This window comes from Melozone crissalis, unplaced genomic scaffold, assembly GCF_028551555.1.
Source record: "Melozone crissalis strain CALT ecotype California unplaced genomic scaffold, PUWL_Pcris_2 ptg000114l_1, whole genome shotgun sequence".
Lineage (NCBI taxonomy): Eukaryota > Metazoa > Chordata > Aves > Passeriformes > Passerellidae > Melozone > Melozone crissalis.
The window spans coordinates 1512884-1539370 of record NW_026535891.1 but is presented as its reverse complement, the minus strand read 5'-3'; the positions used below and the strand labels follow the sequence as shown (position 1 = coordinate 1539370).

General features: G+C 48.7%; 1 pseudogene; it reads right to left on the bottom strand.

Moving 5' to 3' along the window:
• Window positions 1-25083, bottom strand: part of LOC128948101 (Fc receptor-like protein 2) — a 77948-nt pseudogene extending 52865 nt beyond the window's left edge.
• Window positions 25084-26487: the final 1404 nt, after the last annotated feature.

The following is a 26487-nucleotide window of genomic DNA, read 5'->3' as shown; positions in this document are numbered from 1 at the left end:
AATGATGATAAAACTGCAAAGAAGTTAGGAAAGTTATGGCGAGTGGTGCATAATGAGTTAGTACAATATCAGGTAGAAAAGAAGGCTGCACAGCAAGCTACTGCGGCTCATGGTAAGAATAAAAGTTATGGAGATTGGTCAGATTGCCCATTACCCCCTGCCACATCCACAGTTATCTTGCCACCAACATCACCTCCTGCTTCAAGCAGCAACTCACCTCCCATAACAGCACCATCCACACCACCTGTGCCCTGGCCAGACCCTCCACTCCCTCTCCTCGCAATGAGCTGATCCCTGGGGCAGAGAGTGACCTAGCGGGGGCCATTGCACAAGAGTGGAGTGTGGAGGATTTTATTAAGAGTTGGATAGCTGAGAAAGGCCATACTGACATAATGCCACTGGTTAAGCTGAAAGAGGGAGATCAGCAGTCTCTGATTCAGTGACTGTTGACAAGCAAGAATGCCGGATGGCCTTGCTGCAACATGAGGAAAGGGAGGTGAGATTAGTCCTGAATATCTGCAGAATGTAACAGAAGAATAAGCACAAGAATGTAGAAGTAGGTGTAGTTGCTGATATGTAACTAACCAATCCTGAGCTCAACTTTTGCAATATGTATGAAGCTTATTAAGAACTATATTTAACCCGCCGTATTCGATCAATAAATTGGACTTGGATGAACCAACTGGTGTCTGGGTCTCCTTCCTCCGACAAATGGTGGAGAATGCGGGCAAAGGCAGCACTCTGAACGTTCGCTCTCTTGGATTATAAATTCGCCACGGTCGGGGAAGTTGGGTGAGAGTACTTGCAGCCGGGACGGTGCCGGATTTTAAAAGCACCCTTGAGGATTACAAAAGGTATCTCAAGTCTCTACGTGTCGCCGAGAGCCTGGAAGGCTGCAACAGCGCGCGCTGATATATAGGTATGGATAGGCAAGCGACATACGGTCTCTTCTCCTCATATTTAGAAAGGCGAGGAGTAAAAGGGATAGATTTAAAAAAGGAATTACCAGGGTTATTAGCTTATGGTTATTCTAAAAGAATTTTTGCTAACCCACATACAGTTCATGAGATAGTAGAGTGGAAAAAGTTTGGGGATATCCTGTGGGATACAGTGTTAGATGATGATAAGTCAGCAAAGACATTTGGCAAGTTATGGCAGGTGGTGTATAATACGTTGCTTCAGCAGGTCTCTGAGAGAAAGGCAGCAGAAAGGGCAACAGAAGCTCATAAGAGGAATATAGGGTATGGTCGTGAGGATGATCCCTTAGCACCTTCTGTAACTCAGATACTTATGCCTAAGGGTCCCCAGCAAAATGGTGTGGAAAATTTTCCCTTAGATACAGTGGAACCATCTGCACCCTTCCTGTCAGAGGGGGAGGGCGAGTTGGATGGTGGGGGTGGGAGCAAGCCAGCTTCGCCTCCGCCGCCACCTTTGCCTCCGCCGCTTCCCCCGAGCGGGCCGGCTCCCGGGGGGCCACTTCCCCCGCGCAAGTCGTCTCCGGTTTCACTGTCAGCTCCAGCAGCGGGGGGGCCGCTTTCCCCGCGCGAGCTGGCTCCTGCTCCACCGCCTTCCCCGTACGAGAACTCGGTCTTGGTACCGAAGTGCCAGCAGCATAGCACCCTTAAAGAGCCAGATCCCATCCCAGGGGCACACCGTGATCTATGGGGGGAGATGGCTAAACAGAGGAGGCAAGCTTGGGCTGCTTTGGCAAAAGAAGTAATGCAGATGGGGGATGGCGAGGCGGTGGAAGTAGCTTCTAATCTTGCATGTCCGGTTACATACACACCACAGTATGATGCACAGGGGAACCTTACACATAATATAGCGGAATATACTCCCTTAGATTGGAAGTTGTTAGCCCAGTTACGTTCTACGGTTAGTCAGTTTGGAGTAAAAAGTGAACCTGTTAGGCAAATGCAAGAGTGTTAGCTACTTTAGGGGCAAATTGGACTATTGAGGAAGCTTTAGAGCGAATGGCATTAATGCCAACAGCTTCACAGGCATTTATAGCAGAAGCTTTAAAGGAATTAGGATTAGAGTTACAAAAGCAAGCAGAGTCTACTCAAAATCAGGTGTTAGCTGCTCAGAATCAGGTGTTAGCTGCTCTTGCTCCTCTCCGAAGCGGCTCACTGGCGGACACGCAGAGCTCGAGACCATTCATCAAGTGTTACTGATGCGGCAATGAGGGACATACGCGCCCAGACACAAGTTGCCGCCGTGACATCGGAGACACCAGCTGCTGCCGTAACATCACTGTCACCTCCTGTCTGCAACCGCAACAGCAGAGAGCCTCGGTTTGGATTTATCAGCAGCAGTAGACGTCACACTAATGACGAACCGGCCTGAGAGGATACAAACTGGAGTAAAGGGTCCTCTTATATTAAATGGATAAAAATGTGGAGCATTGTTATTAGGACGTTCTTCAATAACTATGCTGGGATTATTTGTATTGACTGGTGTTATCGATGCGGATTATACAGGGGAAATACAAATCATGGTTTACACCCTTTATCCTCCTATTAAAATAACAAAAGGACAACGCATTGCACAATTAATACCACTATCACAAATGACATCTGGTATACCATCATTTACTGGACAAACGCGGGATGAAAAGGGGTTTTGGCTCTACTGGTGTTACACTTTTAACTGTGGATTTACAAAATAGACCAAAACAAAAGGTGGAAATTACCCATGGACATCAAAGCATAACCCTTTATGGATTATTGGATACAGGAGCAGATACCAGCATTATTTCTCCAGAAGCATGGCCACAACATTGGCCTCTATTCCCATCATCAAATATGCTCACCGGAGTAGGAGGATTTACATTAGCAAGTAGATCACCACTTTTGTTAGTGTGTATTGATGATCAACAAGTATCTGCTGTGTTTTCAGTTGTTCAATTACCTCCTACAGTTTCTTGTTTAATTGGAAGGGACATTTTAACACAATTGGGAGTGGTGTTAACTAATCATCACCCTTTGGGGTAATTGCCATTGCTTGGACTTTCCCCATTCCACTCACCTGGAAAACGGACACACCGGTGATGGTTAAGCAATGGCCATTAAAAGGGGAGAGTCTTATGCATGCCCATGAATTGGTAAAGGAACAATATTCACAGGGACACTTACGACTTTCTAGGAGCCCTTGGAATACACCTATTTTTGTTATCAAGAAGAAATCAGGGAAATATCGTTTGATACATGATTTACGGGCTGTAAATGAACAAATGGAACCAATGGGGGCCTTACAGCCTGGTCTTCCAAATCCAGCTATGATCCCAGAACACTGGCCACTTTTAATTATTGATCTAAAGGATTGTTTTTTCACTATTGGGCTGCATCCTGATGATATGAAGAGATTTGCTTTTACTTTACCGGCAATAAATCGTGGAGAGCCAGATAAAAGATAAAAGGTTTGAATGGACGACTCTTCCGCAAGGCATGCGGAATTCCCCGATGTTGTGTCAGCTTTATGTTGATGCTGCATTATAGCCACTACGTCATAAGTGGCCAGCAACTATAATATATCATTACATGGACGATATTTTGTTTGCACAGCAACAACCATTCTCCTCTCTGCAGATTGACAGTATTAGAGATACTCTTTCAGCATATTCGCTTGTTATTGCTGCTGAGAAAATTCAGACCACCACACCATGGAAATATCTGGGATGGACTTTAACGGATCAAAAAGTAATACCTCAAAAATTGGAATTACAATTGGACATTAAAACTTTGCATGATGCACAGAAGTTGCTAGAAGATTTACAGTGGTTAAAACCTATTGTGGGAATACCAAATCATTTATTAGAAACCCTGCGGCCTTTGTTAAAGGGTATTGATCCTACTACTCCTGTACACCTGACAAAGGAGCACCACCTTGCCTTGCAACAAATTAGTAATTGTGTACAACAGGGATATGTGTCTCGTCGACAACTCGACTGCCCTATTGACCTTACTATTTGGAATAGTCCTTGCCATTTGCTTGGTGCTCTCTCTCAACAACAGGAGAAAACAGGGGAGATACGAGTTCTGGAATGGTTGTCACCATCACTACAACATAAGAGAACAATATTCTCAAAAATTGAACAATTGGCTGTGTTAGTCAAAAAAGGGCGTCTCAGAATTATTGAAGTGGATGGTCGAGAACCTGCTACCATTAGATTGCCTATGGAGAAAGAGACTTTGAACTGGTACTTGATTAATTCAAAGAACTTGCAGGAAGCATTATTAGCATCATCTGCTAAAGTAGAAACCAGCAAATTAGTGCCTAAAGTTTTGCAATGGATGACAGAATGGAACTGGATTACTCGACCATTGAGAGAAGAACGCCCTATAGAAGGAGCTATTACAGCTTTTACAGATGCGGGAAAGAAATCAAGGCGTGCTGCTGTCACCTGGCAAGAAAAAGGACAATGGAAGCATCAACTTCTTACAGCAGATCCTGCAGATAGTTTACAAACTTTGGAATTGTTAGCAGTAGTATGGGCAGTGTCCAACTTACAGGAGCCTTTAAATGTGGTCACAGACTCTATGTATGTTGCCGGAGTAGCCAGACAAATAGAGGAACCAGCAATTAAGGAAGTGAATAATAAACAATTGTATGAGTTATTGATACAATTAAGGAAAGCTTTACGAGAGAGAAATGCAGCGTATTCTGAGATTCATATTGGGAGTCATAAATGGTCTGAAGGTTTAGGAGAAGGGAATGAACGTGCAGATAAATTGGTTACCTTACCCATTGATAACTCTTGTCCTATTGACAAGCATACATTGGCCAGAGAAGCACATAGCAGATATCATCAAAATGCAAGAGGGCTTGCAAAACATTTTGAGCTGAGTTTATCAGAAGCTAAAGCCATTGTTAGAGTATGTCCAACATGTAGTTATCATAATGGTGGAATAGGTTTAGGCATTGGAGTTAATCCTCGAGGTTTAGAAATAAATGAGAAATGGCAAATGGATGTTACACATATAGCTAGATTTGGTAAAGTTAAGTGTGTGCATGTCACTATAGATACATATAGTCATTACATATGGGCTACAGCTTAGGCCGGGGAAAAAGCTACACATGTCATCAGGCACCTGTTAAGTTGCTTTGCTGTCATGGGAGTCCCAAAGAGTATCAAAACGGATAATGGTTGAGCTTATGTGAGTGCTAGGGTCCAGAAATTCTTGAATCAGTGGTCTGTTAAGCATGTGACAGGTATTCCACACTCTCCTACTGGATAGGCAATAGTGGAAAGAGCAAATGGTACCCTTAAGCAGTATATTGAAAAGCATCAAGATAAAAAGGACCCACAATCATGTTTGGCTAAGGTTCTGTATGTGATCAATCATTTATGTATTTTTGGAGAAGATGATACCCCTCCTGCGATTAAACATCATCCAAGGTCAGGTCAGAAAAATACTGAGGAGACAGAGGTCTGGGTTAGGTATAAGAACCCGAGTACAGGATTATGGGAAAAACCTGCAAAAGTATTATACTGGGGTCGGGGATATCTCTGTGTTTCCTCACCTACAGGACCTTTGTGGGTGCCTGCTAAGTGGACTAAACCTGTTTTTGATGCAGCCTCTGGTGGACTGTCTCATGGAGGAGGACAAGGAGCTACTGGGGAAGAAACTGTTTCTAGTCCTACGACCACTACTGTTACAGTTGAAGGGACACTTGAAAGTGTTGGACAAAGCACTGACACGTCACTATCGGACGGCCCAGGAGTTGATTGGTTTTATTGACTCATTATCAACTTTTCGTTTAACAAATCCAGCAAAGGAACATTGCCTTGACTGTCATGATCCACACTGTGCTGCCTGGATAGCCCTACGTTGTAGGGGTTGTGATAGAACTTTTTGGATAGAACAATCATTATTATGGGATTTGTGGTGTCACATTTGTAAGCACGAGCACACGTGGGGTAAAAGCTGGCAAGATGAATTAAGGAGACAAACAGGGCTAAATGCATATGTAGCTTTAAATCTTTATGAGTCTCCTGAACAAAAAATTCTTGCTTATTATCGATGGGAAGTACAATGTGTTGTGAATAGAATTAAGGTTCAAGGTAAATCACGTGTAGTCTCTGTAAGGTGTAGAAAATTAGTACCTTTAACACAACGTTCGATTGTAGGGTCCTTCAGAGGGAATCCTGAAAGAGCACTAGACTGCTGCATCGAAAAGTTGCAAAAATTAAGTTTGCAAGTAACAGTACCAGTAAAGTTAGGAGCAGCAAAACTGAAAACAGATAAGAAAAAGAAGGTAAGATGGGGAACAACCTCATCTCAATAAGGCTATTAGTGATTGCTAATTAGTTTTCTATGATTAGGGCAATTTCACTTCTATGAGACCCTGCCTTGTGGGATGCTGTAGCTCCATGGGACCCTGCTTCGTGGCATGCTATAGGTGTTGAAGAACAAGAACAGCGATTACGAGATAAGATACATTTTGTATTAAAGAAGGAGCTTGAATTGGTAGCTGTATATAGTAAGAAAGCTGAAGAGGCTTTGCAATCACCACCATTGAACTGGTTGGATTGGATCACACAGACAAATTTTAATACTGATCCTTTCCTATATACACTTCCTTGTTATGTTTGCAAAAGGGATGCTGATAAGTGCTATGCATGGATAGCTTTGCTTTGTGCAGGTTGTAATAAGATTTATTGGTACTCACAAAAGACAATAGCAAATTTATGGTGTGGACCTTGTTTCGGGAAGTGGATTCAAGATTTTGTCTGGGTTAGAGCTCTTGAACAAAGTACTGGCCTGCCAGGAAGGGCAGGATTGGAGCTTTTTGAGAGTGCAGAACAAGTGGTTATAGCATATATTAGATGGAAGTTGCAGCAAGCACTTAGAGAGCTTGAAGTTACTAGTGCCTCACGCATTATAGCAGCTCGCTGTAAAGCTGATTTGCCTTTAAACTTGCCATATGCTATACCTGTGAGCAAGGATGCTGATTTGGAGTTAGATCAGTGTATTCAAAGACTGACTCAGGTCCATTTTAATCAGCCTAACAAGTCAGGTAAAAGACAGCGGAGGAAGAAAAAACAGGCAAAAAGGAAAGAAAAATGAAGTTTGTTTTTATTAGACTGCTTAACGCTGTAGCGATTAAAGCTGTAGGAATAACACATTTCAGTCAGCCAAGAGAAAATCTATGGGTAACACTTGCTAATCAAATTAACTGATCATCACTTTGTCTTAGTCTTGGAGGGGTTACTAATCCATTTCGAACATGCTTGGTAGGACTTCCAGTGTGGTCTCCTGGAGAATTTTGCAGTTTAATAAGTAATCGAACTTTATGCATGCGTAACATGTCTAACATCACATTGCCAGCACAGCAAGGATATACTGCAGGTCAGAGTGATGGCTATCGCCAATGCTTACTAATCCAATCACTTAACACCTCTTTGCATTCTCCTCCTGAAGAATTGGATCTTTTTGGAAGTGCAAATGCCAGTATGTCTAACACCACAGCTGGCGGATGGTTTAGTTTCAAATCCTTGGATGCCCAGAATTTAAATCAGCCTAAAGACACATGGGCCACCTTAGATTCATCCTTGAATTTGAGTGAATTTTCTCCACAGCATTACAGTCAATGTAACGGCACAAACATCACGGCACCAATGAAATTACCTACAGGAATATTTCTAATTTGTGGAGACAGGGCGTGGAATGGTGTACCAGCTAAACCACAGGGTGGACCCTGTTATTTGGGAAAATTGTCCTTGTTTCATCCTAATGTATCCTTGCTAATGCAGCTCAGTCAAACATCAAACAGGAAAAAGCGTAGTATACATGACTTGGACTGCAGCCAGATAGGAGATCCAAAGTTTTGGGGTACATTCAGACAAGTAGTAGTTTCAACTATCTTACCAGGAAGATCTACCAATAAGGCTATGAATTTAGCAAAACAATTAAGGTGCTGGACAAGAAATGAGCTGAACCAGACATCCCAAATTCTGGACATGATGACTGCAGATGTGCAAAGTGTTAACCATGCTGTTTTACAAAATAGAGCTGCTGTAGACTTTTTGCTCTTAGCACAAGGGCATGGATGTGAAGAATTTGAGGGAATGTGTTGTATGAATTTGTCTGATCATTCGGTGTCCATTCATACTAAGATAAAAGAACTACAACAGGGACTTCACAATCTCAAAGAAGAAGAAGGTTTAGGAATTGACGAATGGCTTAAAGGCTTAGGGCTTGGACCATGGCTAAGGAACATTGTGATCTATGCTATAGGACTACTGGGTGTAGTTTTACTGGTTTTGCTTATTTTGCCTTGTGTCTTTAATTGTATTCAAAACATGGTCAGTCGTATGATAGCAAAAAAGCAGACTCGTCTTCTTGCTCAAAAAGAAAACGGGGGAAATGTGGAGGATTTTATTAAGAGTTGGTTAGCTGAGAAAGGCCATACTGACATAATGCCACTGGTTAAGCTGAAAGAGGGAGATCAGCAGTCTCTGATTCAGTGACTGCTGACAAGCAAGAATGCCGGATGGCCTTGCTGCAACATGAGGAAAGGGAGGTGAGATTAGTCCTGAATATCTGCAGAATGTAACAGAAGAATAAGCACAAGAATGTAGAAGTAGGTGTAGTTGCTGATATGTAACTAACCAATCCTGAGCTCAACTTTTGCAATATGTATGAAGCTTATTAAGAACTATATTTAACCCGCCGTATTCGATCAATAAATTGGACTTGGATGAACCAACTGGTGTCTGGGTCTCCTTCCTCCGACAGTGGAGGAAGGCATGGGCAGCGGTAGCAAAAGAGATCACGGATTCGGGGGATAGTGAGGCTATGGCAGCAGCTATGGAAGTGGCTTGCCCCGTGGTGTATACTCCTCTGGACGGGGGTGGATTACAGGCAGCAATTACTGCCCTAGATTGGAAACTGTTGTCGCAGTTACAGTCCACAGTTAGTCAGTTTGGGGTGACCAGTGAGCCCACAAAGCAAATGCTTGACTATATTTGGGGGACCCAGGTGTTATTGCCAGCCAATTGTAGAGGAATAGCGAAGCTTATTTTTACTCAACATCAGCAGCTTCTGTTTAATGCACATTGGCAAGCACTCTGCCAGGAGTGCATAGCAGTGGTACGGCAAGCAGGTGACCCTTTACAGGGGATAACCTTAGATGAATTATTGGGCATAGGGGCTTTTGCTCAAACAGAAGCACAAGCGTTAATCGGTCCTGATAAATGCCGAGAGGCTATGCGACTGGTGAGGGTAGCTATAGACAGGATAAAAGAACCAAGCAGGGTTCCCTCATACATGGGTATAAAGCAAGGAAGGGGTGAATCGTTTGGATCTTCTGTAGATAAGTTGGCCGCTGCTATCAAGCGATCTGGAGTGGCAGATTTAATGAAAGGGGCCCTATTGAAGCAGTGAGCCCTTCAAAATAGCAACCAGGCTACGAAAAGTGTGTTAAATACCCTAGGAGCTAATTGGACTATAGAAGAAGCTTTAGATCGCGTGGCAAATGTGCCCGTAGGGACTCAGGCGATGTTAGTAGAAGCTATCAAAGAGCTAGGGACAGGACTGAAGGAGCAGGCAGCAGCATCGCAGAGTCAAGTCCTTTCCACCCTTGCACCCCCTACAAGTAGCAGCAACAAGTAGTCCATGATCTCCATCTACTGGCCAATTTAAATGTTACCGGTGCGGAGACATGGGACATACCCGGCGAGCCTGCCAAGCAGCTAGCATCTGGTGTCACAGTTGTCGCTCGGATACCACAATAACGGAGCCTGCGGACGCCGCTCGGGAACCGGGAGGCCCAGCGCGACCAACAGCCACCGCACCCAGACAGAAGTAGCAGCTGTTAACACCTCAGCCCAGCCCCCCTTCAACCAGCCACTGCCAGGAGCCTCGGGCTGGACGTGGCAGCCTCAGTAGCGGTAACATTGATGACCACACAACTGGAAAAGGTCCCGACTGGAATAAAGGGAGAAATCATCATTGATGGACAGCCTATGGGAGCTTTGCTTCTGGGGCGATCATTAGCCATCATGATGGGATTATTTGTTTTAACTGGGGTAATAGACGCTGATTTTACTGGGGAAATTTGTGTTATGGTACATACTCCTTTTCCACCGATACGAATCAAAAAAGGACAGAGGATAACTCAATTAGTTCCATTGGAACAAATGACTAAAACATTACCCCCTCATCAATCACAATCCAGGGGGGAACAGGGCTTTGGCTCCACTGGAGGACTTACTCCGTTAACAATGAATTTAAACTATCAGCCAAAACGTGCTGTATTGATGGAGTATCAGGGTGACAGGCAAACCTTGGAAGGTTTATTAGATACTGGCGCAGACTCCAACATTATCAGCCCAGATTGCTGGTCCCACAACTGGCCATTGCAGCCAACCACAGTAGCAGTTACCGGGGTTGGAGGCTTAACGCTTGGAAGAAAATCACCCATGTTATCAGAAACTATCGACGGAAAAATTTTACGGAGTGTTTTCTCAGTTGTGCCTTTGCCCCCTACTGTGCAGTGCCTCGTTGGTCGGGACATTTTGGCTCAAATGGGGGTAGTGCTGACATATGAGTACCCTTTGGGCTAATGGCCATTGCGTGGACTTTCCCAATCCCACTCATTTGGAACATGGACACACCAGTGTGGGTTAAGCAATGGCCATTAAAAAGGGAAAGTCTGGAACAAGCACATGTACTAGTACAAGAACAATATGATCAGGGTCATTTACAGTTGTCAGTAAGCCCATGGAATATCCCTATTTTTGTTATTAAAAAGAAGTCGGGAAAGTATCATTTACTACAAGATTTACAGGCTGTAAATGAACAAATGGAGCCTATGGGAGCCTTACAATTAGGTTTGCCTAACCCAGCCATGTTGCCAAAGGACTGGCCACTCTTAAGTGTGGATCTTAAGGACTGTTTTTTTACTATTGCTCTTAACCCTCAAGACACTCGGAGGTTTGCATTTACCTTATCGGTTTTAAATAGGGAAGAAGAACCAGACAAGAGAGTCGAATGGCTTACTCTTCCACAGGGAATGCGCAACAGCGCCCCCTTGTGTCAGCTGTATGTTGACAATGCTTTACAACCTTTGTGACAGGCCTGGGCCAAAACAACCATTTATCACTACATGGATGATATTTTCTTTGCACAGCTGCAACCTTTTACAGGTCAACAAATTCAAGAAATACATAAGGCCCTGGAACTACATGGCTTGGCTGTAGCTCCTGAAAAAATTCTATTATCTGCACCCTGGAAATATTTGGGATGGACATTTACTGATCAGATTGTTACCCCCCAGAAATTGCAATTGAATATTAAAATATATACATTGCATGATGCTCAAAAGTTACTTGGTGATCTGCAATGGCTGCGCCCTATTGTGGGCTTTCCAAATGAGTTGTTAGATGAACTTCGACCTTTACTAAAAGGGACTGACCCAGCACAACCTGTCCATATAACCGCTGAGCAGGTTAAGACACTTCAGCAGATATTGGACTGTGTGACACAGGGCAGTGTCCAGAGACGAGATCTTAACTTCCCCATACAGCTGACAGTTTGGTGTGGAACTAAATTTTTACTGGGTTCACTTATTCAGCAAAACAGAAAAACGGGGGAGGTGTTGTCGGATTTTGGGGCTGTTTAGATGGTCTGGAAAAAGCCCAAAGATGGCCTTGGGCCGCCCAGGTTCGAAAGGACGAGAAGAAACTTCAGATCTGTTCTCGGTCTCGGTGTTTATTAATTGCTTATCTAAAAGATTTTCTCTTGGCCTGACAGAGTTCTGCTCAGCAGTCAGCCATGGGCACACACTGAGAGCCCCTGGGGCGGTCACCTATCTTTATACTTGGAGTTACGTATACAATATTTATCATTTTTCTCCAATACCCTCTACCCTTATTAACCAGTGTTCCCCTAGTAAGGTCCAATCCCGGAGTGCCAACATCACCACAGAAGATGGAGGCCTAGAGGAAGAAGAAGAAGGAGAAGGGCACGCCCCAATTCCTCCATCTTACTTCTCTAGACCCCCCTGTACAGAAATCTTAAACCCTTTGTCTCACACTCCAATTAACTTATCCCTTCACCGTTCACCCCGGTGAAATCCTCCTATCCTCATACTGATGTCATCTCCCCTGTGGGATCAAAGTCCAGCCACCAGACATTTCTGGCAACATTCCAGGACTCCCGAGCCCCCCAGGGGTGGTCTTGTTCACTCTGCCCCTCAGTTCTGAGAGGCTGAGATCCCACAAGGTGTGGGCCTTAGAATGGATATGTCCTCCACTTCAACCGCATAAACCTTTTCTTCAAAAAATCGAAATTTTGGCTGACCTGCTAAAGAAGGGTTGTGAACGGGCATTACAGATTATGGGAAAGGAGCCTGATCAGATATGGATACCAATGAAGAAAGATACGTTGACATGGTACCTGATAAACAGTATGGAATTACAAGAGGCCCTGCTGGGAGCTGGAAGCGTGATTGCCACTGATGATATTCCCAATATACCATTGAACTGGGTAGGGCAGTGGGGTTGGATTCAATGCCCAAAAAGATCACAGAAGCCCCTGTCAGATGCTATAAGAGCCTACACGGATGCAGGAAGAAAATCAAGAACTGCTGCAGTGACCTGGCAGGAAAAGGGACAATGGCACCATCAGATTCTCCAGGCTTCCGAGTTGGATACTTTACAAACAATGGAGCTATTGGCTGTTGTATGGGCCGTGATGCATTTTTCGGGGCCCCTCAACATAGTGACAGATTCTTTGTATGTTGCAGGAGTGTGTGAGCAAATAGAGGATGCCTCTATAAAAGAGGTTCAAAACAGGAGGTTACATGAGCTGTTTATTCAATTACAGAGGGCGATTAAGCTGAGAAAACATCCCTTTTCTGTTATCCATATCAGAAGTCACAAATGGGATATTGGTCTAGGAGAGGGTAATGCACGAGCAGATAAGCTAGTCTCAATCACACAAATGACTCCAACTCCCAGGCAGACTATGGCCAGAGAGTCACATTCCATGTTTCACCAAAATGCAAAAGGTCTCCTTGGAGAATTTCAGATATCTATGGATGAGGCACGGGCAATAGTCAAAGCCTGTCCCATATGTAGTCATCATAATGGGGGCTGCAGGTTAGCTCTGGGAGTTAACCCAAGAGGGTTGAATACAAATGAGACCTGGCAAATGGATGTCACACATGTTGCTGAGTTTGATAGGATGAAGTATGTGCATGTTACTATAGACACCTATAGTCATTTTATGTGGGCCACAGCACAGACTGGTGAGAAAGCTGGACAAGAGGAGAGGCATCTCAGCAGCTGCTTTGGTGTAATGGGAGTGCCACGGTGTATTAAGACAGATAACGGGCCTGCCTACTGCAGCAAAAGAATAAAGCAGTTTATGCAAATGTGGGGAATAGAACATGTGACAGGCATCCCTAATTCCTTGACAGGGCAAGCAATCGTAGAAAGAGCTAATGGTACCTTGAAAAGATCTAGGTAAATACAAGGATATTAGAGAGCTGCAAGAAAGCCCATTAAGGTGTTTATTTGTTTTAAATCACTTGTGTGTTTTTGGGGAAAGCAAGGTTCCTGCTGTAATTCGCCACTATGTACAGGAGAAAGAAAGTGTAAAGCAAGATGTAAGGGTAAAATACAGAGATCCCAAAACAGGACAATGGCAAGGTCCTGCTAAGGTGTTATATTGGGGCCAAGGATATCTTTGTGTCTCTACCCCTACAGGATCCTTATGGGTACCTGCTAAATGGACCCGAGCAGCTGTGTGAGATGGAACCACCAGAACTCCATCAGCTGAGCACAGAAGACCGTCAGCGAGTAGAGACGAAGCTGTTGATCGTCCTTCGACCAATCATGCATGGGCCCCACCTCAGCCTAAGACTAACATTTGGATCACCCTGGCAAACTTAACTAACCAGGAGGCTATTAGCCTGTCATTATCTTCTCCCGGTAATCCATTTACAACTTGCTTGGTAGGGCTACCAGCAGATCCCTGGCCATGTCCCTCAGGTGTACCCACCTGCAAAACTGACAATCCTAAGACAAGTGTAGATAATTGGGACCAATGGGTTTCTCACTTCCCCATAGCACCACAAGAACCCCAAGAATTGGAGCTGTTAGGTTCAGTGATGGCAGATGCATGTATTAATTTTAACCATAGAAGCCAGCTTTCAGCAAAAAACCATTCCACTATTGTAACTTCCAGCATGGCTGTGTATTGTAATGCAACAGCTTGGTGCAATTATACCACAGGGAAAGTGTCAATCTCATCAAATGACCCTATTCAACTGCCAGCAGGTTACTTCTTAATCTGTGGGGACCGTGCTTGGCCTGGTGTCCCATCGATGCTGCACGTACATTGGGCCATGTACAATTGGATGGCTGTCTCTGCTTACTCCCAATACGTCCATGATATTAAACATGAGCCACCACCGTCATCAACATAAGAGAATGATCCATGCATTTACTGCTGACTGTAGGGACGATGTAAAATTTTGGTCCCCAGGGGCCATAATTGCAGCATCCTTTCTGACTCCAGGGGTGGCAGCCGCAGGTGCCCATGGTACCCTAAATAAGTTGGGATGCTGGCTTGCAAAGCAAACCAATGCCACCTCTTTGGCACTTTCTAGCCTTTTGCTTGATGTTGATTCTATTTGTCACACAACGCTTTAAAATAGAGCTGCGATTGACTTTCTTTTACTTGCACAAGGCCATGGTTGTGAAGAATTTGAGGGCATGTGTTGCATGAATCTTTCTGACCATTCGCAGTCCATCCATGCCCAGCTTGCTGAATTGCAAAGGTTAACTGGAAACTTACAGGTAGAATCAGGTTTCGGTATTGATGGATGGCTCTCATCGTTAGGCCTGGGATCATGGTTACGTTCTGTTGTTAAAGTTGGCATTATAGTGGGCATTATAGCTCTGTTAGTAGTGTAATTTTGCCGTGTTTTTGCATGTGCTTACAGAACATGGTGCAAAGGATGATATCTGCTGCATTTAATCAGACTATGCTTGTCCAACAGAAAAATGGGGGAAGTGTGGAGAGCTTTGTGGACAGTTGGTTAGCTGAGAAAGGTCACGTCGACGTAGTGTCGCTGGTTAAGCGTGAAAGGGACAAGCATAGAAGCCAGTAGTAAGTGTCCAATAACAGGCAAGGACATTGTGCCCTTGGTGCAACAGCAGGATAGGGGAGAGCATCTTTGGCAGAAATACAAAGAAAAGTTTCAATAAAATATCCACAAGAAGGCAGAAGTAGGCAGAGTTGCCTGATAAGTAACTAACCAATACTGAGCTCGCTTTTGCAATATGTATGAGATTCATTAACACTGATATAAAGATGTGTACCTATCAATAAAGTTTGAGATTTGCTGATCACTCATATTGCGTGCTGCATTTCTCCCGCCGGTCCCAAGAGCTTACAATAGGACACAGCTGGTCCACTGTACCTTGTAAGGCTCCACTAGCAATTTGTCCCTGCACACGTGCTCTGGCTACCTTGTCACCAACTCTTTGCTGGCTTGGTTAGCTCTGTCAACATGAAATCAGTATCACCTTATTCTGGCTCTTGACTCTTGACTATGAACTCCAATCTTTTTGCTACTTTGCTAGGGTTTTCTCTATCCATTTTAACTTTTTCTCACCTACTGGTGACGTCACTAGTAGAAAAGCAGATGTTCACCCACATGGCTTCTCCTGGGGGACTCAAGACTTGCCTTAAGGGGGTGACTAAAGGCAAAGCTTTCTTGGTTTTATTCCTTGGGTTGCTTGTCACTGGGGGTGTCTGAAATTGTCCCCTCACCTGGATTATTCATCTCATCCTCACTGCCATTTGGCTTTCATTCAGGGGCCAGAGTGGTTGCCTGAGGGGGAGTATACCCGTGCTGGCCTGGACTAACTCGGCTCTAAGTCTTGGACACCTAGAACACAATCTTCCTGTTGCATTTGAGCCAATTTCAAACATCTATGCCTTATGCTGAATGCTGAACGACATCTTTCTTTTCTGCCTCTTATCTCTTTCCAAAGTTAGGACTAAAGGTCCTGTGGGGCCAAATCAAAGCCACATTCTTTCTGACACTCAGGTTTATTCTTCAGGGTAAAAAAGATGTCTGCATATATCACTGGATCTCATTTTTCTTCTTGTCTTAAAAATAACATCAACTGTAACAATGGATCATAAAGTTCCATTGGGGGTCACTTTTCACCACTTTCTAATTGATACCAAGCCTACTATTGGGTAAGAGTATTTAATCAGATTACCTTTCCTTGAAAAATTACCGTCCAGGATTCCTCCCAAATCTTTCTCATCTGCTAAATTACATTCTCGTGGACTCATTTTAATACCATCTTTACTTCTTGTGTTATTCATTCTTCATGCTATCTAAATTTCCAAACTTAGCAGGATGTATTAATACTTCTCTTTTCCTTCTCTTTATCCCCTGTAGACTACACTTAACACACATGGGCTGACTCTGAATCACCCAGCAACAATATTTTTTTTATAGTCTTAACAAGCAATGAAAACCAAAGGATTCCATGTGTGGAAAATTGATATGATTCGTGCTGTAAAATTGAAACCACAATCAATATTGATACAGCAATTAATAATTGCAAGTCATAAAACATTTAAAAGTTGTAATGCCAAAAAAGAAAGAGATAGGAGGGGTTCCACCCCCCCTCCCTGCAGATGTTGAAGGACAGGAGGAAAAAGCAAGAGATAACAGTTACTAAAAATTAACAAAAAGAAGGGACAATCTGGTTGGGTCCCAGGAAAATGCCAGCTGTAAGAGATTTATAACTTTGATGCTTAAATGCAGTAATATGTTAGTTTTGGCTTTCATTGTACTGGCTTGATGTGCATGTGTAACCCAAAGGTGAATTAAAGGACATAGATGAAGAATAGAGGCCTTCATCAGTGACGACCCCCAAAGACTTATGTGACCACCAAAACAAGTGGTGGCGCATGCACAGTAAAGGTGGTGATGAGGGCGGAGGTAGAAGTGTGATGAATCGAAAATGGGAGGAGATGACATTGACACATGGCATATAAGGGAGGAATCTTCACTTGGCAAGCTCGTACGTGAGGTGGCAAGGGTCTAGGGGCCCTGCATTCCGTACCTCGTGGTTATCTTTTGCTTATGCACTATTATTGGAACCAAATTATCCCTTAGTTTTAGCCCAATTATATTGTTAATATTTCAAGTGTATCCAATTTTATATATTTTCTAAACTTTTCAATTAAAATTGCTGCTACCTCTAATATTGTTTGATTTTTTGATGCTGGGATAATTGGGCAAACATAACAATATGGAAAAACAGGCCTGGGAGCCTCCCTCATGGCTGCTTACCACACAGCTCATCTTTGAGACGGGCGCTTCACCTTTTATACCTCTGGGGGCTGCATCAGCCAACCCTGGCCCCTCCCAGAGTCTGTCAGTCAACTCTTCTTTGCCGTTTATTGGTGGAGATTGCTTTCCTGCAACTTGATTGGCACGTCAGGTGTTGTCATGCTGTGCCCTCCAGTAGCAACGAGCTTTTTCATTCTCAGCTGCCTTGTAGGAGGGGCACACGTACACGCCTTCCTTTTACCTGTGCTAAATAACTCAGGCTGCCCAGTGGCGACAATACAGAGGATGGGGAAAGGGGACTGTGAGGAGAACAGAGGGCATCTAAACAATAAACTACAATAACATACCTATACATCAAGAAATCTTCTCCTAATATTCACACAGTATTCATTCCTTAATTGTTAGGGCCAATCATCTCATTATTCATCTATAACAATTTTTATTTTTATTTTTACATTTTCCTACTGTTATTCCTACTCCCATATCTTTACCTGAGAGCCCCTTAATTCCAAAATTTTAATAATTCAGAGGAAAGGGGTTTATAGTTTCCATTTCCAGAGAAGTTCCTTCCTTCTTTAACAGACACCTGTCTTTCAAACCAAGACAGAGCCCCAAAAATCCCACAAAGATCTGCACAACAACATGACCGGGTCCCTCCTTCCTGAGTCAAACAGGGCAGAGCTGAACAAACAAAAACCATTTCTCCTGGTTTAACGAAAAAGCTGTGTTTTGGGTCCCATAAGAGGGACAGTGATGTTGTGCCCCCTGGTACTGGGGGAGGGAATGGGGAGCTCCTGCGGGTACTGGGGGTACTGGGAGCACTGGGAGCCCTGGAATGGAGCACTCTGGGCAGCCCCACATGGGACCTCACACTCATGGCCCCCCCTCCATGGCACAGTGGGCATCCATGGGAGCTAGGGGGAGGACACACAGTGGGAGGTGCCCTCAGGCAGGGATCTCCAGTGCCCCCTGTGCCCCCAGTGTCACAGCATGTTCTCGTAGATGTCACTGGAGTCCTGCTGTTGCCCATGGGGTCCTGGCAGCTCTGCATTGGTCACCTGGGGGGTTGTGGCACAGGTGGGCACTGCAAGAGACACCGGTTGGGGGAAGCTGGATGGGAGGTGACACCTCTAGGGTGACATGTCCCTGTCCCCCCACCTGTACTCACCCCCTGTCTTCTTGTTTCACCTGACCTGGCTGTACAGCACCTCCCCTGCCTCTGGAGGGGCCGAGGGCCCTGGGGGGCCCCTGCAAGGATAAGGGGGTGTCTGTGGGGGTGTGGGGGGTTGTAATGAACATAAAATGGGGTTCAGGCCTGGACCCCCCACTCACCTTTCCTGCTGTTTCCTGAGGGCTGCAAAGGAAAGGGGGGAGGGGTGACTATGGAGTCCTCAGGGCCCCTGAACACCCTTGAGACCTCTGACTGCCCCCAGGAGCCTCATGCATCCCTGAAGCCCCTAATGAGCCTTGAATCACCCACTGAATCCACTGAGCCCCCAAACTCCTCCAAACCCCTGACAGAACCCCCAATGTCCCTGCACTACCCTGCAGGACCTCCCCAAATCCCCCAGGACCTCCAGGTGAGATCTCTGGGGATTCAGCTTCACCCAAGTCAGGAGCTGTTGGTGCCACCATCTGGACCCTGAACTCTGTGGGGGCTTCACCCCAATCCCTGGGACCCCCATTCCCCCTCCATTGTCACGCACCTGGGTGGTGCCACCTGTGCCAGCCTCCAATGACAGCCAGGAGCAGAACCAGGAACAGGAGGGACCCACAGACCCCTGCGGCCACTGCTGGGGACAGAGAGGGACACATTGGGGTCACCCAAAACCCCGGGGGTCCTGAACTCCCCATGTGACCCTGTGTGACCCTACCTGTGCCCTGTTCCTGTGTTGTCACCTCCAGGGCCAGCTCTGAACTGAGTGCCTGGTTCCCGTCCTGTTGGTTGGTGACCATGCACTGGTAGGTGCCCGAATGTCCCACATCAACAGCCCTGAGCTCCAGGAGGGGACCCCGGGCCACCGCCTGTCCATTGTGCAGCCAGGTGAAGGTGACAGGGGCTGAGCCCACCTGCACAGAGCAGCGCAGGGTCACGTTGTCTCCTGAGCGCACCAGGTGTGACAGGGGACTGAGGGTGATGGTGGCATTGGCCACGGGCACTGTGGGGACACAGACAAGGCTGGCACCTGGTGAGGTGGATGGGGGTGCCATGGGTGGGGTCACCCCAAGTCTGAGGGTCCCGCTCACAAAGGACAGTGACATTCAGGGGGACATTCTCAGCCATGCTGTCCCTGCACTGGCAGTGGCCGCTGCCATTGTCCCCAGTGTGGTGCAGCTCCAGGTGGGGCCAGTGCCAAGGGGTGCCCCTGAGCCCTCCCGGGTACCAGGAAATGGACAGGTGACCTGTCCCTGTGGCCACCGTGCAGCTCAGCACAAGGCTGTGCTGACAGAGACACCCCCGAGGGCAGAACCCCTGCGGGAGAGGGTAACACCAGGGAGCATTGAGGGACTTGGGGGGAGGTCAGGGAGGGGCAGGGAGATCCCAGTGAGGGAGAGGAGAGGCGGTGCAGAGCTGCGGGGGGGGAGGGGCTTGGATAGGTACCCCAAGGAAGGATGGAGTGTTTAATGAGGGGACACATGGAGCGGGAGATGGGACGACCCCAGTGCGGGTATGGAGACCCAGAGAGGGTATGGTGAGACTTGGGGACTGCGGGGAAACAGCAGAGAGGGGTGGGGTTGACTCAGAGATGGGTGGAGGGATCCAGTGAGGGATGGGGGGAATGGGGCAGTAATGGAGGTACCCAGGCAGGGCACCCGAGGAGGCAGTGAGGGCTCCCCGTGCCCATCCCGGCACTCACTGCGCACCTTGACGCAGAGCTGGGCGCTGCTCTTCTGCACGGTCCCCCCCTCAGAGTGCACCTGGCAGCTGTAATTCCCTGAGTGGGAGACCCCCATGGCGGGCACCAGCAGCTGCATGGACCCCTGTGGGCCCCCCAGCACCCGCCCGTCCCGGTAGAACACATGCAGGAGGGGGGCTCGGGGCCGCAGGGGGCTGGGGGTGCTGAGGCAGCTGAGAGTCAGGGGGGCCCCATTAGTGGGCTCAGAGTGAACTTCCAGCACCGGCACCGTGAAAAGCTCTGGAAAGGAGAGGGGAGGGAGATTTGTGAGCCCGAGTCACTAGGGAGAGGCTGTGGGGTGGGTTAGAGTGACAGTTGTGGAGTGCTCACCATGCAATGTCAATGTCACTGATTCTGACTTCTCCCATCCCCGTGATACCGTGGATTTCACCCAGCCCCTGCAGCTGTAGCGGCCGCTGTGTTGCAGCTGCAGAGGGGACAGGGACAGCTCGGTCCCATCGCGGAGCTCCTGCAGTTTCTTCTCCTTGTGGTAGAAGGACACTGAGCTGACCGGGTTGTCCCGCCAGCGCCGGCAGCACAGTGTCACCATGTCCCCCTCCAGCAGTGCCTGTGCCAGCACCTGCATCACCAATGGGGCTGCGGGACACGGGGGTCCTGTTACACCTGGCAGGTCCCAATGCCATCGCAGCCCCCATATTGGCTCACACACAGCACACCAGGGATCCCCAAATCCACAAACAGGGTCTGCCAGCACTGGGATGCTCTGGGATGCTCTGGGATGCCCCCAGAGTAGGGGACAGGGTCTGGTCACACAGGAGGTGACCAATGGAGCAGAGCCCACCCAGAGCCCAGGGGTCAATGCTGGTGCCAGGATGGGGACACCCAAACCCCCCTCACCATCTAAGACTGTCACAGGAGGGCTGAGCCCAGTGCCGGGTCTCTCACACGTGTAGTTGCCTTTCTCAGTGACAGTGAGGTGGTTGTGTCTCTCCTGCCCCCAGCGCTGCCCATCCTTGTACCAGGTGGTGACACCAGTGTTCCCCGAGCCCTGGCAGGTCAGTGTCACCCGGTCCCACAGCACTGCCAGCATCCAGGGGGGCTCCACCAGGACCTGGGTGGTCTGGGCACCTGCAGGTGACCGGGGACACCAGCCTGCCATGGCCAGTGTGGGGCTGGGGACAGCAAGGTGGGGCCATGGCATCCCCCGAGGACTCACCAGCGAGGCCGAGGGTCTGGGTGGGAAGGGAGAAGGGACAGGGCTCAGTGAGTGTGACACCATGGGGACAGTTGTGCACAGGGGAATGGTTCATAGGGGCTGCCCTTGAACTGTCCCCCTGAGGGAATTGGTGTGGCACAGATGTCTCGATGGAGACACTGTGCTAGCACAGGTCTCCCCCGACAGCCCCATGGCCTCTGTCTCCATGGCCCATCCACATTGTGCTTGTCCTCTTCTCCCTGTCCCTGCATCCCTGCATCCCTGTGTCCCTGTCCCCACAGCTGCCCCAGCCCCAGGATGCCTCTGCCCACATTCCTATCCCTCCAGCCCTGTTCACCCTCTCCTGTCCCCACAGCCACCCCATGACCCCAGTCACTTCATGCTCTGGCTCTGCTGGCATTGGGAACCTCAGGGAACCCTGCAGCTCCCCTGTGCCCCCTCCCCACCACTCTCTGCCTCACCAGTGCCCATCCCCGGGGTACTACCAGTGCGGCCTGTGCCTGGGGCACTCACCCCACGGGATCAGTGCCACCTTCCCGGCCATCCCGGTGTCCCCAGCCATGTGCACTGGCTGTCACTCACTGCTGTGGCCACCGCTCCCCTGGCTGGCGGCTCTTTGGATGAAGGGGAAGGAAGCGAGGTCACATCTCGTCCCCATGTGTAGGTGGCACCTAGTGGGGGCAGGGTGGCCACAAGCTGGGGACAGGCTGTGGGCAGGGTGGGGACATGCTGGGGACAAGGCTGTCTCTAGGTCGGTGGGACCTGAGCTTCCCAGGAGCAGGGGGGCTCAGGGGGTTTGGGGAGCCAGGGATGGGTGTCCAGGGGAATGGGGAGTCCAGGGAATGGGGGTCCAGGGAATGGGTCCATGGGGAATTGGGGTCATGAGGAGGGGGAGTCACGGGGGTTGGGGTGCCATGGGAATGGGGGTCCCCAGGGCTGGGGGGACTCAAGGATGGGAGTCCCAGGGGATGGTGAGCTCCAGGGATTTGGTGTCATGTTTTTGGTTTGCTAATTTGAGATATTTTGGTTAATGTAATATTTAGTGTGGTGGGTTTAGTGTTGGTTAATTATTAGTGCATTTATCAGAATGTATTTATTTCTTTTTTGTTTTGAGATGAGACTAGGAGAAAGGTAAAGTACATTTAAAATTTTAAAAGGGTATATAAGAAAATATTTTAATTGTAATAAATCCCTCATCAAGGCATTTTTGTGCCAGAGATGGGTGCAGGGGGAATGGGGGGGACCTGGGAGAATGAAAGTCCCGGGGCAATGGGGATTTCAGGGCATGGAATGAATGGGAGAGGGTTCCTTGGGAATGGGGTCCTGGGCCATGGAGTTCCTGGGCAATGGCAGCCCTGGGATGGGGGTCTCAGGAAAGGGGAGACAGAAGGAATGGGGGTCCCATGGTCAGCTTCCCAGGGGAATGAGTTTGCCAGGGATTTACAGTGACAGGATGTGCATGTGGGTCACAGCTCCTTCCCTGGGTGCCTCAGATTTTGGGAAGACTCAGGGGCTAGAGCTGCCTGCTGGGTTGCCCGTGATTTGGGGGGGGCAACAAGAGGGGATTCAGAGCTGCTCTGAGTCTGTGTCCCCCCCCCAACGCCCAGGGGCATTTTCTGTTCTTCATTTCCATTTCCTTCCTTTTATCCCTCAATTTCACAACCTCCCAGTTCATGCCTTGATGATCCTGGGGAGCTTCTGAGTAGGGAACGAGTTGGGGGAAGCCCAGGGTGGGGGAAGCAGGGGTGAGGGGTCTGCAGGGAGGGCTGGGGAGGTTGTGGGGGATGGAGGAGTCAGCTTTCACTCTGCCTACACTTTCACTTTCTCTGTCCTGCAGCAGATGGAACAGGCCGTTTGTGCTGAGTGTCACATGGGAGGAGGGTTCTGCCCTGGGGGGGGCAAATAAAGGGGGCTCCTGTCCTGGGGGGATCGTGTCCCAGGGGGGACACATGCTGGACAAGGGGCTCCTGTCCTGGGGGATGGCAGCTCTTGGTGTTTCCAGACTTCTCCATTCTTGCTCGTCCCCTGCAGGATCTGAGCCAGCAAGAACAGCTGGGGAATGGAGCCCCAGGCAGGAAGGAGCTCCCAGACTCCTGCTCCTTGAAGCCAGTGGCCATCCAAGGGTGGGGCCCAGCCATGGCCCAGCCCCACTGCACAGGGATGGCCATTGCCCAGCCCTGCTCTGGCCAGCCCCAGGGGGCAGCCAGCAACTGAGGGTCCCCCCTGCCCCCTTGGCTTTGATTCTGACAGCCTTAGAGCTGCTGCAGAGGTGAGAATTGTGTGGGGGAAAAGGCCTGTCTGTGGTTTGCTGAGCCCTGCAAGAAGCACAAACCACAAAGGGAGCCCAAGCAGTGGCTCTGTGAGGGCCTTTGATGGTTTTCAGAGCAGGGCTGACTGGAAACGCCCCTGCAGAGGCATTGAGGGGGAGCCAGTCCAGAAATGCAGCAATTGATCACTTTGTCCCTTTCACCAAGTATTGTAAATACATATTATATTACTGGAATTTAACAAATGTTAAAATGGAATTTTTATATGTAATGTTAAAGTAACTTTGTTACAAAGATATATTTTTTATGTCTGTTGTTAATTAAGCTTTGTGAAATAGCTGATATAAGGATGCTTGTGAAAAAATGCCTGCTTGGATGGGACAACATCTGATGAAGACAGGATGAGGACACCTGCTACAGATATGCCAACCATCAGCACTCACCACCTGAAGACAGTGTAGACCAAGGCCCAGAAATGAAGATGATTATAAGAAATGGCTAAAAGCAGAATCAAGGAATAATGCTCTAAAAAGGCAGATCCAAGGAGGAGCCATGCTAAACAATTCTTGGAATGTAAATTAGCTTGGGGAAAAAGTTTTCTATGCATAAGTGTCTATGAATATGCAACAGGCTGATCTAAAGGAAAAGGTATCTAAGAGGTATCCCCGAAGAGAACAGTGTGCTCTTGGCTGCGTGCCAAGATGCACCCACCCATAACAACCTTTGCTCTATGGTCCTTGTCTCCTATTGTCCTTTATTAAACTTCTAAAATTCTCACAGGAGAGAGAACGTGGTTTTCACATGCTGCAAAGATGAGAATTCAGTGGGGGAAAAAGGCATGCCTGTGGTTTGCTCAGCCCTGCAAGAGGCACAAAACCCAAAAGGAGCCCAAGCAGTGTCACTGAGAGGGCCTTTGATGCTTTCCAGAGCAGGGCTGGCTGGAAACTGCCCCTACAAGGGCAGCTCTGGGAGAACCAGTCCAGAAATGCAGCAATTGATCACTTTATCCTTCTAGGCAAGGGACGGGGAGAAACCCGAAAATCCAGCAAAGACAACAACCATCTGCTCAACAATCTGATCAGGACCCTCCTCCTCCTTCCTGTCTCAAACCTGCAGCCCTTTAGAACATCCTGGAAAGTATTTTTGGGTTCTGGCTCAGTTGCAAGACAAGAGAGAAAAGGATGGAAATGTTGAGCAGGGGATTTACCCTGCAGCCGTGGTGGGCAGGGACCCTGTCTCGATTCCAGGTGTTCCCAAAGCTGCTCCATCCCTGCCCTCCTCACCTGCACAGGGCACAGGGAATAGACAGGGCTCTGCCCCGCCCCTGCCCCACCCCTTTCAGGGTACCCCTCCACTTCCCAGAGCTGTGAGGGCCTTACCCTGGCAATGCTCGGTCCCGACACATCGCGACAGTGGCTTCGGACACGCTGCCACAATTGGTTCGGACACCCCGTGACCGTCCCAGCACTCGCAGCGCGATACCAGCTGGGCCCCTTCCCGGTGCTCCGGGACCACCATTGCTGTCCCTCCTTTCCGCAGACCCCACCACAGGGTCTCTGCTCCCCCCTGTCCCGGGGTCTCCCCTCCGCCGTTTCGCTCCCTCCATGCTCGGGACTCCCCAGTGGGGTCCCGGTCCCTCCATCCCGACCCTCCCCACCCGCTGCCCCCCGGCCCCTCCGGCCGCGCCCCCTGACAGCCCCGGGGCCGGCACCAGCAGAGGCTGCCGAGCCCCTGCAGGATGAGACGTTCATGGGGCAGCGCCGGCTGAGCGGGGCCCGGCTCCCCCACGCTGTCCTTGCCCACAGCACTCGGGCTCCAGCAGCCCCGGGCTGCTCCTTCGGGATGTGCCGACTGCTCCTGGAGCGCTGCCCTTTGTCGGGAACGAGCCCGGGAGTATCCGAATCATCCCCAAGGCCTGGGCCGGGACCTCCTGTGAGGCTGCGCCTAGACCCTGAGGGGTTTGGGAGCCTGATGGGTGTCACTGCTTTGTCTCAAAATCTGGGGAGAGCAAGAATGGCAAGTGGTGTCCCACCATGGCCCGGCCCCCCTGGGCCTCACCTGAGCACCCTGCAGAATTCCCGGCGCTCCTGCTCCACCTGCATGGCCAGGTGCTTTTCCCGTGGGCCACCTGCTCCAGCCGCTCCCGCCTCAGCCACAGAATCCCAAAATCCCCAGGAGAAGCAGCAGAGCCCTGTGTTTGTGCACAGGGATGCTTTAGGAACACAGCAGACCTTCAGAAATCCCAACAATAATTACAACATCTCCTGAAGGGTCTGCAGCGTCTGGAGCAGAACAGGGGCATTGGCCCAAACAGCTCCAATTTAGCCCCATTTTGCCCTCTCAAGGCACAGCTCCCAGCCCTGGCTATCTCTGTGCTGCAGCTGCAGAGCCCTCAGGGCTGTGCCTCTGCTCTCCTCCTCCTTTCCTGCAGCAGCTGTGTCAGAACCAGCAGTGGCCCAGGAAGAGCAGGAAATCCAAATGTGCTCTGCAGCCACCTGAGGAGCCCTGGCAGAGTCAGCACTGAGCACGAGCTTTCCTCAGCATCCCAGGGAAACTCAACATTCCCAGAGCTGCTGTGCCCAGGCTGAAGGAGGAAAAGGGAATGGAAGGCTGTAAAGCAAGCAGAAGTGATGTTGTGAACCCGAGACATGTCAGGCGCTGCCTTTCTTCCCTCTGGGATTATAGACAGTGGTTGCGGTTGTTGTTCAGGGCGTGAGCCTGGCCCCAGGACACTGCTACACTGCCAGTGGGCACTGGGATCCAACCTGCTGCCTTGGCGGCTTCTGACCGCTTCCAGTGATGGTGCCGG